The 16,845-nt window shown below is 47.3% G+C and overlaps 1 pseudogene; it reads left to right on the top strand.

Annotated features, from left to right (window-relative positions):
• Positions 1-994: 994 nt before the first annotated feature.
• Positions 995-16,128, top strand: LOC140454322 (beta-1,3-galactosyl-O-glycosyl-glycoprotein beta-1,6-N-acetylglucosaminyltransferase 3-like; annotated as a pseudogene).
• Positions 16,129-16,845: the final 717 nt, after the last annotated feature.

Raw genomic sequence — 16,845 nt, 5'->3', positions numbered from 1 at the left:
CCATCCCTAATAGCCCAGAGGGCAGTTAAGAGTCACATTACAAACAGGTAACCACCTTCCCGTCTCCTGGTCCTCTCTTCATCCAAGGGTTACCCCTCCCACATTGTTGTGGGCTCGATGGAAGGTTCCTTCCTGAAAGAGCATCTCAGCCCAGGCTGGGGCGTGGGTTATTGGACTTGGCTGGCTCTGTGTTCTCTCTGGTAGTAGGTTCTCCGATCGCGATCCTTTCCTTTACTTCACCCGTGCGACACCGGTCCAGGAACGGCTGAAGAGAAGCAGAGACCGGGAAAGGAAACGCCTGTAGCCAAGCAGGCAGACAGGAGCGAGGGGAGCCCGGACTCCGAGAGAGAAACAATGGAACATTGGCTGGGTTTCATCCAGAGGAGGGCGGGAGGAGTTACTGAGAGAGACAGGGAGAGGAAGAGGAGTTAGTGAGACAGAGAGAGAGAACGAGGAGTTACAGAGGGACAGAAAGAGAGGAGGAACAAGAGAGGAGTTACTGAGGGTGAGGGATGAGTTAGTGGAGGAGAGGGATTACAAAGGGAGAAGGATTATCGAGGGAGAGGGCTTACAAAGGGGTCACAGATAGAGGGAGAGGTGTTAAAGTGGGAGAGGAATTCCAGAGGGAGAGCAGTTCTGGGGGGAGAGGGAGTGAAAGTCGGAGTTTTTCGTTGAATCTTGAGGAAAAGGAAAGACAAGAGTCTAACAAGGAGAGGGGACTGGCTGGGGCGACCTCTCCAGCAAATTGCAGTCACTCCTTCCCCACAGCCTTGTGGAGGCAGTGCTGCCCAGCACAGAGAGCATCCATTCTGCGTTTGCCTATCGCCTGTAGGCTGGGGACACTGCCCTCTGGAAAGCGCTGTGCCCAAGCTGAGCCAGCGTTGTGCCCACTGGTCGTGCCTCAGATCAGCGCTGTGTGTGCTCAGTGTGGTCTTGTTGTGCAATGGCTGCTGGTCCAGAGAGGAGGGAGCCGGCTGACCCTCAGGCTGGTGAAACCAGGCGCCAGTCCAATGCAGGAACACCTCCTGCTGGTCGAAGAGAACTCCACCTGCTGGCAGATCATCCAGGGGGACAGGCAGGAGGTGGAAAGGGCCCTCCTCAACTCCATTACTATCCCCCTCAAGCACCAGGCCGTCACTGAGGGAGATTATCTGAACATGACCCGAAATTGCAGATCGTTTGTGAGGGCCCGTAAGTATATCACTGTCCCCCTGAGCCCTGAGGAGGAACACTTCCCCTTGGCTCACTCCATGGCTATCCACCAGAGCATTGAGATGTTCGAGAGGCTTCTACGGAGCATTTACGCCCCACAGAATGTCTACTGTATCCACGTGGACCGCAAATCCCTGAGTCAATTTCATGCGGCCGTTCGGGCCATCGCTTCGTGTTTCCACAATGTCTTTGTCGCAGCCAAGCTGGAGTGGGTCACCTAATCTGGATGGAGCAGAGTTCAGGCAGATCTCAACTGCATGAAGGAGCTGCTGGAGAGCCCTGTCCCCTGGAGGTACTTCATCAATGTGTGTGTCCAAGACTTCCCCCTGAAGACCAACCGGGAGATAGTCCGCAGCCTCAGAGCTCTGAACGGCTTCAACGTGATTGAGTCGGATCCTGCACCAGGGTTCAAAAAGGTAACCGCATTCCTGTCTGCTGGGCCTCTCTCCATCCAAGTGTTTTCCATCCTCCCTCCCTCCATCATCCCTCTCTCTCTCTTCCAGTCCTTCACTCCCGACTGTACAAAGAGAGACAAGGTTGTTAAAATTGTTCAACTGCATGGAGGGAGGTTCAGAACGTACAAAGGAATAGAGAGGAGTTAGAGAGTTCAGCTGCAAACAGAGTAGAAGGGCAATTGATGTTTCAGGTCGGAAACTTTCATCAGAACCCAGGGAGATGAAGGGGCTGCAGACAAAATGGGGGTGTGGGGCTGGGGAAAGGTGGGTGGGATGGCGATTGGTGGATGCAGGGAGGAGGTGGCTGTGATTGGACAGTGGGTGGGGGGGGAGCAGATGGGTGGAAAGGAAGACGGTCAGGTGAAAGGGATGGCGTAAAAAGAGAGGGCTGGGCCTGGGATAAGGAGGGATATAGACTGATTACGAGAGTATACAGGAATGTAGGTAGGTTAAGAGTGGAGGAGAAAGTGAGGACTACAGATGCTGGAGATCAGAGACAAGAATGTGGCACTGGAAAAGCACAGCAGCTCAGGCAGTATCTGAAGAGCAGAAGAATCAATGTTTCGGATATAAGCCCTTCATCAGGAATGAGGCTTGTAGGCCAGGAGGCTGAGAGATAAGTGGGAAGGGTGTGGGGCTGGGGGTGGAAGGAAGCTGGAAAAGTGATAGACAGATGAAGGTATGTGGCGGGGTGGGGGGGGAGGGGTTGTGGAAGGTGGAGTGGACAGGTGGGAAGGAAGGTGGACCGGTCAGGAGGGTGGTGCTGTGTTGGAGGCTTGGGACTGTGATAAGTTGGGGTGGGGAAATGAGGAAACTAGTGAAATCAACAATGATCTGCCTGGTTGCAGGGTTCCAAGGTGGAATATCCAGGCGTCAGCTGGTAAGGGTTTGGTGATGGAGGAGGCCCAGAACCTGCAGCACCTTGGTGGGAGGGAGAGTTAAAGTGGTAAAAACAATGACTGCAGACGCTGGTAACCAGATTCTGGATGAGTGGACTTTTGCCCGAAACGTCGATTTCGAAGCTCCTTGGATGCTGCCTGAACTGCTGTGCTCTTCCAGCACCATCAATCCAGACGGGGAAAGTTAAAGTATTCAGCCAGAGGCGGTGGGGTTGGTTGGTGAGTGTGGGTGTCCCAGAGATGTTCTCTGAAACAATTCACAAGTCAGAGTTCTGTCTCCCCGATGTAGAGGAGACCACATAAGGTGCAATGGATGCAGTAGATAACATTGGTGGAGGTACAAGTACACTTCTGTCAGATGCGGAAGGATCCTTTGGAGCCTTGGACTGAGGTGAGGGGGAAGGTGTGGGTACAGGTTTTGCACTTCTTCCAGAGGACAGGGAAGGTGCCAGGAGGGGAGGGTGGGTTGGTAGGGGGTGTGAATCTGACAAGGTAGTTGCAGAGGGAATGGTCTCTGAAATGCAGATGGAGTGCAGAGGAAAATATGTCCCTAATGGTGCGGTCTGTTTGTAAGTGGCAGAAGTGGTGAAGGATAATGCAATGTATCTGGATGTTGGTGGGGTAGAAGGTGAGGACCAAGGGGTACTGTCTCTGTTGTGTTGGGAGGGGTGTGGTTTAAGGATGAAGGTACAGGAAATGGAGCAGATGCACTGGAGAGCATTGTCAACCATGTGGGAGAGGAAGTTGTAGTTTTTGGAGGTAGGACACCATCTGAGATGTTCTGTGATGGAAGTGGTCCTCCTGGGAACAGATGCAGCAGAGGCAGAGAATAAGGGATAATGTTTTTACAGGGGCATGGTGGGAGGAGGTGTATTTCAGGTAGCTGTGGGAGGTGGTGGGTTTGTAGTAGATGTCCGCGGTTAGTCGGTTGCCATAGATGGAGAGGTCCAGGAAGGGGAAAGGTGTCAGAGATTGTCTGGGTGAATTTTGAAGAAGTAACAAAGAGGATTAATGAGGGCAGAGTAGTAGATGTCATCTATATGGACTTCAGTAAGGTATTCAACAAGGTTCCCCATGGGAGACTGATTAGCAAGGTTAGATCTCATGGAATGCAGGGAGAACTCGCCATTTGGATACAGAACTGGCTCAAAAGGTAGAAGACAGACGGTGGTGGTGGAGGGTTGTTTTTCAGACTGGAGGCCTGTGACCAGTGGAGTGCCACAAGGATCGGTGCTGGGCCCTCTATTTTTTTGTCATTTACATAAATGATTTGGATGCGAGCATAAGAGGTACAGTTAGTAAGTTTGCAGATGACACCAAAATTGAAGGTGTAGTGGACAGTGAAGAGGGTTACCTCAGATTACAACAAGATCTGGACCAGATGGGCGAATGGGCTGAGACATGGCAGATGGAGTTTAATTCAGATAAATGTGCGGTGCTGCATTTTGGGAAAGCAAATCTTAGCAGGACTTAAACATTTAATGGTCCTTGGGAGTGTTGCTGAACAAAGAAACCTTGGAGTGCAGGTTCCTAGCTCCTTGAAGCAGAGTTGCAGGTAGATAGGATAGTGAAGGCAGCGTTTGGTATATGCTCCTTTATTGATCAGAGTATGGAGTACAGGAGTTGGGAGGTCATTTGTGGCTGTACAGGACATTGGTTAGGCCCTGTTGTAATATTGCATGCAATTCTGGTCTCCTTCCTATTGGAAAGATGTTGAAAGGATTCCAAAATGATTTACAAGGATGTTGCCAGGGTTGGAGATTGGAGCTAAAGGGAGACGCTGAACAGGCTGAGGCTGTTTTCCCTGGAGCATCAGAGGCTGAGGGGTGACCTTATAGGAGGTTAACAAAATTATGAGGGGCATGGATAGGATAAATAGCCAAAGTCTGTTCCCTGGGGTCGGGGAATCCAGAACTAGAGGGCATAGGTTTCGGTTGAGAGGGAAAAGATATAAAAGAGACCTGAGGGGCAACATTTTCATGGAGAATGTGGTACGTGTATGGAATGAGCTGCCAGAGGATGTGGTGGAGACTGGTACAATTGCAACATTTAAGAGGCATTTGGATGGGTATATGAATAGGAAGGGTTTGGAGGGATATAGGCCGGGTGCTGGCAGGTGGAACTAGATTGGGTCGGGATATCTGGTCAGCCTGGACAATTTGGACCGGTGATCTGTTTCCATGCTGTACATCTCTGTGACTGTAAGTGGGTACTGCAGATGCTGGAGATTACAGTCAAGATTAGAGCAGTGTTGAAAAAGCACAGCAGGTCAGGCAGCATCAGAGGAGCAGGAAACCCCAACATCAGGAATAACTTCACAGAGGCCATTATCCAGTCACCAACTCACCATTTTGTTTACACATGGAGTCCTTGACATGGATCCAGCTTCCTCAGAGCCAGCTCAGAGTGAACAGAACATCTGATCATCCTGTTTATTTTTTTTCGGAAGCAGCCTCAGGAGTAGCAATCAAAGTCATCCCCAGGTGTAGGTAGGCCCAGGCAGCAGCAGCAGGGGTGCAGGCGAGGTCCAGGCTTCAGTCGGAGGAGCAGGCCCAGACTGTAGCAGCAGTGGTGGTAGTAGATGCCTGTGCAGCTGAGCACAGCTTCAAATTAACAGAAATAAGCAGAAAGAAACCCCAGAAAACAATCACAACAAACCATGAAAAAAAATTTGAAACTCCTTTTCAGTAGGAGGACACCAACAGCAGCACTTAAGACACACTGAAGCTGTTTCGAAGTCAGTCTCCTCTCCTCAAGAGGATTGAAGAGTCCTTCATATGCTGATCCAGCTCCCCTAGAGCCAGCTCTCAGTGAGCAGATCCCTTGACATGCCTGTTTATTTTTCTTCCACTACCACCCGACAGCAGTCATGCTTATTTTTCCCTTGTACCCATGTCATGTGTGTAGGTGTCAGATGCAGTGAAAAACAACAAGTGTGTAAATCTTAATTTATGTGGGAAATAGAACCCACTCACTTCAATAATTTCAGTCCAAGACAAGATCTGCAGCAGCAGTATCATCTGATATACTCTTGCAAGAGTGGTATCTACAAGATAGGCACACAGTACAAAACCTTAATACAATTCATTTCTCTTTCCCTCCTCCCACTACTCTAAACCCAGCGCCCATTCCTCTTGTTTATCTCTTGCCTTATCTGGCCTTGTGCGTAACAGTACAGATTTTGCTTGGCCATTTCACCACATCCCTCTGTGGTCTATTGTTAGCGTATATCTACCTTCACTGCCATCTGCTTCCTTGCTTGCAAAAGCAACATTTCCTCTCATTCTTCGTCCACACGGAGCCTTATGACCTCTTGATTGTGGTTTTTGTTTTTGCAGAAGTGGGAAACAGATGCTTATCACTGTTTGTACAAGTATATCTAGCTTAACCTACACTCCCCTTCCTCTTTCATGATTCAGCTTTGTGATTTTCACAGACAACATTTATAATTTCTCCTCACAATTTATATTCCATCACCAGGAAGAAAGGAAACAGACAGTCCTGTTTATTTATATTTTATTAAACAATTCACAGTTTATACAAACAATTACATTTACAGCTGTATACAGAGAAACAGCAATTTTACAAGGGAGGGGAATTACAAAGCCAAGCCCCAAACCCTGACATTCAACCGGTTTTCAGGGAAAGGAGGACAAACCTCAAATCCCAGTTTCAATCATTACAAACTGTAACAATGACATTCCGTACATATAAGACAGTCCAACTGTGTAAGAAACAGAGCATACAATACAGACCCCCAAAAAACCAGCAAGCCTCCACCCCCCACCCCCCACCTAAATCCCTCCCACCTTCTGGCCGCTCTAAGGCAGCCCGCCCCTACGCGCCTTCCGACTCTCAGTCCGGCCTGACACACCTTTCGACCACCTGTAGGACAGCCCATCCAGATTACCCCTTCTAAGGATGACTGCGCTCAGAATGGCCTACCCACCTACTGGCTCTAGGGGCAACTGGCATCAGGGTGGCCTACCCACCCTCTGGTTCTCGGGGTGACAGCTTTCAGGACGACCCATGAACGTCCCAGCTCACAGTAAGGCCTGCCAGACCCAGGAACACACAAGACAGTGCAGGTGATAAGCCCAACAAGAAACACAATAGTTAATTGTGAAAAAATGGAGTCCTTTCTGGTACACAGAGTCCAAATAGTGAGTCTTCAAAAAAAAATAGAGTTCTCAGGAACACAGTCCACTCCAGTTTACAACATGTGTTGTCAGAAATAGAGTCCACTGCTAAAAACAAGGTCTGCAACCAAGGTAAGAGTCCACTCCCAAAAGCAGCAAATGCACTCCCCACAGCACACAGGTGTTCAGTCTCCATGGAGTCCTGGCACATCCTTGGAGAGCCAGGCCCACTCACAGGAACACAGTACATTGTAAAGGTGGTTAACTCACGGGGGTTTTGGTCCACTCCTGAAGGGAAGGTCTTCTCCTAAACTCCAGGATACAGCAAATGCTCACCTCCCAGTACACACACAGGTGTTCAATCTTCAGAGGCCCAGTCTCAGAGCTAGACCTCCCCACAGGAACAGCTCCTCTGGTAAAATGTATGTCTTCAAGGGCTCAGTCCAAACAGTGAGGACACATACAAAAAACAAAACTAGAGTCCAAGGGCTTACCCTACCACAAAATTAACATTGTCCTTTTCTCAAAAGTGAAGAAGAGTAACACACAGACTATAACCAGTCAGTGAAACAACAGTCCCCTAATGAGAACTGAGTTACACCTGAAACACAGTATGTGCATCAGGAGTTTAACAATCAGTCCTCAGTAAAGGAATGCCAGTTAACAAACTGGCTAAATAATTCAGCCAGTTCAGGAATCAGGTTTCCCCCACACAAAAAACAAGCAGAAACCAACAGTAACACACTGACTGTGACCCAGCCAGCACAGAGTCAGTCCCCTAAATCAAGAAGACCTCTGAATCTCCTGTTTATAAATTTTATGAAACAGTTACAAAACAATTTACAAAAACAGTTAACATTTACAACTGTATACAAGAGACAGCAATTTTTCAAGGGAGAGGAGCATTCCCCTTTTTTTTTATTTTATTAAACAAGTATCAAAAAAGAGGTTACAGCACAACAGTTAACAATTACAGCTGTATACAACAGCAATTTTACAAGGGAGAGGAGCAGCAAAGCTCGGCCCCAAACCCTACCGTTCAACCAGTTTACAGGGAATTGAAGACAAACCACAAATCCCAGTTTCAAATATGAAAAGACAGCAACAATGACATTTATGCATAAGACAATCCTGTTACGTTAAAAAGTGCAGATAATGCAGACCCAGCAAGCCCCTATCCCTCCCAACGTCCGACCACTCTATAGCAGCCCCCCCCACGCGCCTTCCGGCTCACGGGCCGCCCTGACACACCTTTCGACCACCTCTAAGACTGCCCGCCCCACTACCCACCTGGGGTGACAGCGCTGAGGACGGCTACCCACCTTCTGGGTCTCGGTCTGCCCCTACGTACCACCCACCCCGATGCGCCATCTGGCCAATGGCTATCCTGGCACACCTTTTGGCTACCTCTAGGACAGCCTGTCCCCTTCCCTGGGACGACAGCTTGCAGGGCAGCCTACAAGCCTTCTGGATCTCAGCCCGCCCCTACACGCTTTCTGGCTCTCGGCTGCTCTGATACAGCTTTCGACCACCTCTAGGACAGCCCATCCCGATTACCCCTTTTCAGGATGACGGTGCTCAGAATGGTCTACCCACCATCTAGCTCTCGGGGAGACTGTCATCAGGGTGGCCTACACACCCTCCGGCTTTCGGGACAGCCTACCAACCTTCAGGTTCACAGGATGGCCTACCCACTCGCCGGCTCTCGGGGTGACAGCTTTCAGGACGACCCACGAGCCTCCCAGCTCACAGTAAGACCTGCCAGACCCAGGGACATGCAAGACAGTGCAGGTGATAAGCCAAACAAACCATATGATAGTTAATTACTAACAAACAGACTCCTTTCTAGTCCAGAGTCTATTAACACAGACATTTTTCTTCAAAATGTAGAGTCCATTTCCAGACCTGAGGGGTGGAGAGAATGCCACACAAGGCCTTGATGAGACCACATCAGAATCAGTCTGTACATTTTTCTCTCATTTAAAACATAAAATAATTACATTGACAGCAAGTTTCACCTGCCTTTTTCCCAGGGATGAAGGTTGAACAAATTGGCTTTTACACATTTAAGTTTGGAAATCTGAGAGATCTTTTTGAAATGTATAAATTTCTCTGAGGGGACATGATAAGGTAGTTGATGGGACATTGCTTTCTCTTGTAGGTTTGACAAGATGTTCTGTAGAATAAGATATCGTCAGAGTCCTACAGCACCGAAACATACCCTTTCGTCCAACTCAACCATGCCAACCAGGTATCCTAATTGGAACTAGTCCCCTTATCCTGTCTTTGGTCCATATCCCTCTAAACTTGTCCTATTTATGTCGTTTGTTAAATCTTGTAATTGTACCCACTACAACAATTCTTTTTGGCAACTTGCTCCGTATTTGCACCACCCTCAGGTCTCACCTTAAACCTATGCCCTTTGGGTTTGGACTCCCCCATCCTGGGGCTATTCACTTTTATTGATTTCCCCCACAATTTTATAAACCTCTATATGGTCACCCTTTACCCTCCAATACCCCAGTGAGAAAAGTCCTAGCCTATCTAGCCTCTCCTTATAACTAAAACCCTGCAGTCCTGGCAACATCTTTATAAATCTATTCTGCATCCTTTGCAGTTTAACAACCCCCTTCTAACAGCAGGGCGATCACAAATTTACCCAGTACTCCAAAAGTGGCCTCACCAATGCCTTGCAGAATTATTTTCCCCTGAGAGGGCTGTTGCACTGTGTAAATCTCTTCTGTACGAAGTTGTGAAGGCTGAGTTGATGAAGTTATGAAAGGGTGAGCAAGGTGACCTTTTTTTAAAAAAAGATAAGGACCCCGGGACAAACGATAGAAATGTGGAATTGAAATTGCAACCAGAAGAGCAGTGATCTTCTTGAATGGTGGAGCAGACTTGAAGGGACGAATGGCTGACTTATGCTATGATAGTGGTGGAGACAGGTTATGCCTTAGTTCAAATAAAGAGTAGGGAGTTTTCTGACCACTCAGCTAAGGGCTTTGCTGTCCCTCCTGATAACATGAACCTTGAAGTTAATCTCCCTCTGCGCCAGTCACAGAATTAAAGAATTCTTGCGGAAGGATGCCATTCAGCCCATCGTGTCTGCAATGATTCCACATCTAGTACCAATCTCCTGCATTTCCACATTCAGCTCTGGCAACATCTTGTAAATCTTTTCTGAACCTTTTCAAGTTTCACAACATCCTTCCTATAGCAGGGAGACCAGAATTGCATGCTGTATTCCAGAAATTGCCAAACCAATGTCCTGTTCAGCCACAGCATGACCTCCCAACTTCTACACATAACGCACTGACCAATAATGGCAAGTGTAGCAAACGACTTCTTCACTAACCTGTCTATCAGCGACTCCTTTTTCAAGAAACTATGAATCTGCATTCCACGATCCCTTGTTTCATCATCACTCCCCAGACTTTTCCATGAAGTGTATTATTCCTGCCCTGATTTGCCTTTCCAAAATGGAGCACCTCACATTTATCGACATTAAACTCCATCTGGCACTCCTCGGCCTATTATCCCATCTGATCAAGATCCCGTTGTACTCTGAGGTTGACTTGAAATATTACTCTGGATGTAGGTTTGTTCGTAGAGCTGGAAGGTTCATTTTCAGATGTTTTGTCACCATACTAGGCAACATCTTCAGCGAACCTTCCAACTCAGTGAGCAAAACCTACATCTAGAACCTCAACCTGAACTACAAACCTTCTCAAACCTTGCTGATATATTACTGTCATGTATAATCGAGTTACAGTAAAAAATGTTGTCTTATGTGCTTTACAGTCAGATATTGATAGGTTAAGTTGGCAAAAATGTTGGCAAATGGAGTGCAATGTGGGAAAATGTGAAATTGTTCATTTGGAAGGGAAATCAAAAGAATAGAATATTATTTAAATGGTGAAAGCTTCAGAAAGCTGCAACACAAAGGGACTTAGGGGAAGTAGTGAATGAAACATGGAAAGCTTGCACACGAGGGCAGCAGGTAATTGGGAAGACTAATGGAATGTTGGACGAAAACAGAAATTTCTGGGTAGACTCAGCAGGTCGGATAGCATTCATAGAGAGAAAACAGAGTCAATGTTTCGAGTCTGGTGACCTTTCTTTAGAACTGAAGTGGAATGTTTGCCCTTATTTGAAGGGGGGTTGGAGGATAAAAGTCAGGAAGTCTTACTGCAACTGTGCAACGTGCTTGTGAGAGCACATCTGGAATACTGTGAGCACTTCTGGTCACCTTATTTCAGAAAACATGTTGTTTCATTGGAGGAAGTTAAGAGAATGTTCAGTGGGATGGCCCCATTATGGAGGGATTATCTTAAAAAACCAAAGGCTAAACGGGATTCTACTCACTGGAGTTTAGAAGAATGAGAGGTGACCCCATTGAAATGAACAGGATTAAGAGGCTTGACTGGGTAAATGCTGAAAGGATGTTTCTCCTCATGGGAGAGTCCAGGTCCGGGGGGGGGGGGGGGGTATTGTCTCAGAATAAAGGGGCACCAGTTTGAGACTGAGATGAGGTGGAATTTCCTCTCTCAGAAGGTTGTGAATTTTTGGAATTCCTTGCCACAGAGAGCTGTCCTTGTATATATTTAAGGCTCAGATGGATAGATTCTTGCTCAGTTGGGGAATTAAACATTACGGGGATAGGGCAAGAACATGGATTTGAGGAATGTTGAATCAGCCACGATCTGAGTGAAGCTGGCTTGAGGGACCAAATGGCCAACTCCTGTCCCGACTTGTTAATGGTCTTACATTTACTGATGAACCTGTTCAAAGATGTTATCGCACAACTCTGGAACAGAAGCGACTTGAACCTGGGTCTCCGAGGCTCACACCGCATGGATCCTAGTTTACTTTATATCATGCACTTGACATTCATGCTGGTAGTTACGGCTGCAATTCGCACCAACCTGCTTTAGATCAAATGAATGAAGCAAAGCCAGTGCAGGTTTTCAAAAGGTAAGTCTCCAACCTCGCATCATGCATTGATGAAGTAGCTGAGAATTTGGATGCAGAGAATGTTGTCTGAACTGGATTCAATGAAGTGTTTCACTAGGCACTAGATAGAAATGGCTGAACAACAAAATTGACAACACAAGCCCTGATTCATGGATCTTGTTTTGGACGAGAGGTTGGTAGGTTGGTAGGTGAGAATGATCCACACAGCTGGGACATATAAACATCAAGACCCGGAGCAGGAGAAGATGATTTGGCCCTCCATGAGGCCCACCATACTATATGATCGTGGCTAATCCTCTATCTCAATGCCATACTATCGCTTTCTCCCCATGCCTTTGATGCTTTTGAAACCTAAATATTTGTTAATCGCATTCTTGGAAATATTCAATGACTCAAACTCCACAGCTTCCTGTGGTACAGAATTCCATAACTTCACTATCCTGTAAGTTAAATGTTTCCGTTTCTCAGCCCTAAATAGACGACTGCTTTTATTCAATATGTCAGTGATATCAATCTTGGAGTATGTGGCAAAATACCCATATTCGGGGCAATGATAAACCTGGAGGATTGGCAAATGGTGAGGATGATGTGAATTGTCCAGAGTCACCACAGTGAACAGACAGCATCCAGTCAGAGGTGAATACAGAAGAGTGTAAGGTGATATGTTTTGGGAGAAGGATGTGGAGAGGTAATACAAATGTAATGGCACAATCGTAAAGAGTGCGCAGGATTAGAGGGATCTGGCAATAAACATTCATCGACATTAGAAGATGGGGGAGGCCATAAGAGCGTAGAAAAGCAGAAGGCTTCATAAATAGAGACATTGATGCCAATAAATGGTTGAGTTATGCTGCATGTCGAATTGGTTTAGCCCCAGTTGGATTGTTGTGGTCATTTCCGGTGACTATAAAACGATGTGAGGGCCCTCAGGACAGGGTGGAGATTTCGCAGAATGGTGCCAGGATTTAAGTTGGATGGCACAGTTGGAAAGGTCAACGATGCTCCCATTGGAACAAAGGAGATTAGGGTGAGGTTTATTCAATGGGTATAGGGTGAGCACTCGGTAATGAAGACAAGGATATATACTTCACTGTTCACCAATTGTACAAGTGCAATGGAATGCAGATGTAAGATTTTGGGTTAGAGGCATGGTGGGGAGATCTGAGGAATTGAAATGCAAATGAAGCCTAAACTACATTTGTATGAGATGATGGCAAGTTCCGATGTAAGTTGGAAAAAGAAAATCTGCTCCCATATATACAAGGAACAAGAGTAGGCCATTGGCCCTTTTGATCCTGTTCCACCATCCACATTCCTGCATACCATCTATCCTCCCCTTGGTAACCAAGGATCCATATCTCCCATGCATGATGCCACAAGGACCGAGGATAAAAGATATCTTTTGACACAATGTAAATAAAGTGCCTTGTGTCTTGCGGAAGGGGTGGCACGGTGGCTCAGTGGTTAGCACTGTTGCCTCACAGCGCCAAAGACCTGGGTTCGATTCCAGCCTTGGGCGACTGTCTGTGTGGAGTTTGCACATTCTCCCCATGTCTGCGTGGGTTTCCTCCGGGTGCTCTGGTTTCCTGCCACAATCCACAAAGATGTGCAGGCCAGGTAGATTTGTCGTGCTAAATTGCCCAGAGTGTTCGGGTACATTAGTCAAGGGTAAATATTGGGTAGGATAATGGGTGTGGATGGGTTGCTCTTCAGAGGATTGGTGTGGACTTGTTGGGCCAAATGGCCTGTTTCCATACTGTAGAGAATCTAATGTGTGGTGTCCTTCACTCTGAGGGAGGAGCTTTGGATTCAAGTCCTACTCCAGGAGCTGATGGCCATAGGAAGGTGTCTTCATTGCTTTTGTGAGACACTCAAGGGTATGGGCCAAGTGCTACAAAATGGGATGAGAATCGTTCGAAGCTGGTCTTTGAGACCAGTGCAGACACGATGGGCTGAAGGGCAACTTATTATTTTGGTGCTCTAAACCTCAATAACCAGAGAGCATGGAGTCACAGCATCATACAGTATGGAACAGACCCTTCAGTTCAACCTGTCTGCGCTGATCAGTCATCCTTATCTGACCTAGTCCCATTTGCCAGCCTTTAGCACATATCTCTCTCACCTATTCCTATTCATGTCCACATCTAGATGCCTTTTAAATATAGTCATTGTACCAGCCGCCTCCACCACCTCTTGGTAGCTCATTCCAGGCACACATCACCCACTGCGTGAAAAAGTAACCCCTCAGGTCTTTCCCCTATCAACTTAAACCTATGCTTCTAGTTTTGGACTCCCCCACCCTTGGGAAAAGACCTTTAGCTATACAACCGACCTGGAAGGAATCAAAATGGGGCAAGAACAGAAAAGGAGGTCAGCTAAACAATTCTAAGCAGCAACAGAAAAGTGCAGCCAAGCACGTATGTAAGCTAGCTAGCTTACTGAAACTGGCTCCCATTAAGTGAGAAGGCAGGAAGACCGAAACAACACTCAACAGGTGTTGTAGAAGTTTAAGGTCAATGATCTAATGCTAAACGTCACGTACCTAGATCAGGATCTGATTGATCAGTTGTGTTGCTAAGGCTTGAAATCAAAATGTAATTCGTGAAAGGGGAACGCTGATTTGTGTGTAAAAGTGTGATTGCAACTGCCTGATTCAGACTCTCCAGGCGAGGGTGGGCTTTGACCCGGCTGGTTGAGTCTTCTTGCATGTATGTGATAAAGGAAGCTGTGTGAAGTGTACTATCATCTGGCTGATCATTTCGACATCTATCCATGCTTCTCCTGATTTTATGAACTTCTGTAAGGATACCCCTCAGCGTCTGACCCTCCAGGGAAAATAGCCCTAGCCTATTCAACCTCTTACTGTAGCTCAAGCCCTCCAATCTTGGCAACATCCTGGTAAATCTTTTCTGCACCCTCTCAAGTTTAACAACATCCTTTCTTTCGAAGGGCGACCAGAATTGTATGCAGTATTTTAAAAGTGGCCTCACCAATGTCCTCGACAGACAATAGATCACATTTGGTAATGGCAAAGGCATATCAGAGATAATCAAAGATACTCCTACTTATAGACAATAGGTGCAGGAGTAGGCCATTCAGCCCTTCGAGCCAGTATCACCATTCATTATGATCATGGCTAATCATCCACAATCAGTATCCTGTTCCTGCCTTATCCCAATAACCCTTGATTCCACTATCTTTCAGAGCTCTATCCATCTCTGTTACAGCTGCAACATTACATCCCAACTCCTATACTCAATGCCCTAACCAATGAAGGTAAAGGTATCAAACACCTACTTCACCACCCTGTCTATCTGCAATGCAACTTTCAAAGATCTATATCCCGGCACACCATGTCCTTCTCTCTAAGGCAAAAGCTCTGTGTTCAAGTCCCACTCCAGGAGTTGATGACCACAGGAAAGTGTCTCCATTGCACTGGTGAGGCATGAAAGGCAATGTTCACAGTGCTGGAAAATGAGACTGGAGTAGCAAGGAGCCTGTTTTGCCAGCGCAGACACGGTGGGCTGAAGGATCTATTTTTCTGGTGCTCTCAACCTTTATAACCAGAGGACACAGCTTGAAGCCAGATCCAGTGGGAGAGCTTGAGGATGATTTTATGTTGGCTCAGCGAATGAGCATTGGGAGATGGTTTGGGAGGCAGGGATATGGGGAAATTGGCAGATGACTGGCACTAGGCAATAGGAGTGAGAAAGGCCTGAGGGGCTGAATGGCCTTGTTCTCCATTGTAAGGTGAGTAACTGAGAGAAGGAGTGTGCATGGATCTTGCTGGAGCTGGGGCGAGGAGAGTGCAGAGGAGTCGGGGAGGGAAAAAGCCATAGGTGAAGTTGAAAAGCTATCATTTCTGCTTTCTCATCTCTCTCACTCTCTCTTGCACTTGCCTTTTAGAAATGTTGGCAATACCACCACGATACCCTCGACCAAGTCGTCTTGACGGCGCAACTCAAAGACCAGCTGAACATCAGCCCCTCTATCTTCGTTGGCAGCGCCTACTTCATGGCCTCCAGAGAGTTTGTTGGCCATGTGTTTGACAGTGCCGAGATCCAGGCCTTCCTCAAGTGGTCGGAGGATACCTACAGTCCGGACGAGCATGTGTGGGCTACCCTGCACAGAATGCCCAATGTACCAGGCTCCATCCCATACACCCAAGCAGCCACCAGGACACTTGGCCGGACAGTAAAGTGGTCCTTTGAGGCTGGTGATGTTGCGAGGGGTGCCCTATACCCTCCCTGCACGGGAAGGTATCGCCACTTGGTTTGTGTGTATGGGGCAGGAGATCTACATTGGGTGGTCCGTCAGAGATGTTTCTTTGCAAATAAGTTTGACCCCAACATGGACAACACGGCAGTACAGTGCATGGAGGAATATCTCCGAAACAGGACACTTGGTAAAACTGGGGCTGGGTTAGAGGTTGGGACAGAGTAAACCTCGGTGATGGTGGTAGGGGTGGTGGGTGAGACATTGGAAACACTGAGAGACTGGGCACTGTGAAACTAGGCACTCTGAGACTGTATAGTATAACACTGGCTGTTGTGGAGGCCAGGCATAGTGAGACTGCATGCTATAACATGGCCACTGGAACACAAGACAGTGTAAGGCGAGGCACGATAGTGTTGGGCACTGTGGAGATTGGATACCTTAATACTATTCACTGTAACACTGGGTGCTGTGAGACTTAGCACTGTAACATTACTCACTGTAAGAGTCAAAATGTGTGGTGCTGGAAAAGCACGGCAGGTTAGGCAGCATCCGAGGAGCAGGAGAACCGATATTTCAGGTATAAGCCCTTCATCAGGAATGTGGGGGAGTAAGGGTGTTGAGAGATAAATAGAGTGAGGGTGGGGCTTTTGGGGAAGGTAGCTGGGAAGGTGCTCAGTAAATCCAGCTGGGGGGGTGGTGATTGTGATTGGTCGGTGGGGAAGGTCGAACATATAGTTTGGAAGGAAGATGGACAGGTCAAAAGGGGAGAGCCGACTTGGAGGGTTGGATCTGGGATGAGGTTGGGGGAGAGGAGAGATTTGGAAACTAGTGATGTCAATGTTGATGCCATGTGGTTGAGGGTCCCAAGGCAGAAGATGAGGTGTTCTTCCTCCAGTCGTCAGATAGCTTGGATTTGGTGGTGCAGGAAGTATCATTGTGGAGTGGGAG

Source organism: Chiloscyllium punctatum, chromosome 29, assembly GCF_047496795.1.
Source record: "Chiloscyllium punctatum isolate Juve2018m chromosome 29, sChiPun1.3, whole genome shotgun sequence".
In the NCBI taxonomy this organism is placed as follows: domain Eukaryota; kingdom Metazoa; phylum Chordata; class Chondrichthyes; order Orectolobiformes; family Hemiscylliidae; genus Chiloscyllium; species Chiloscyllium punctatum.
Note: the sequence above shows the minus strand (reverse complement) of the source record. Positions and strands in the feature narration are given on the sequence as shown.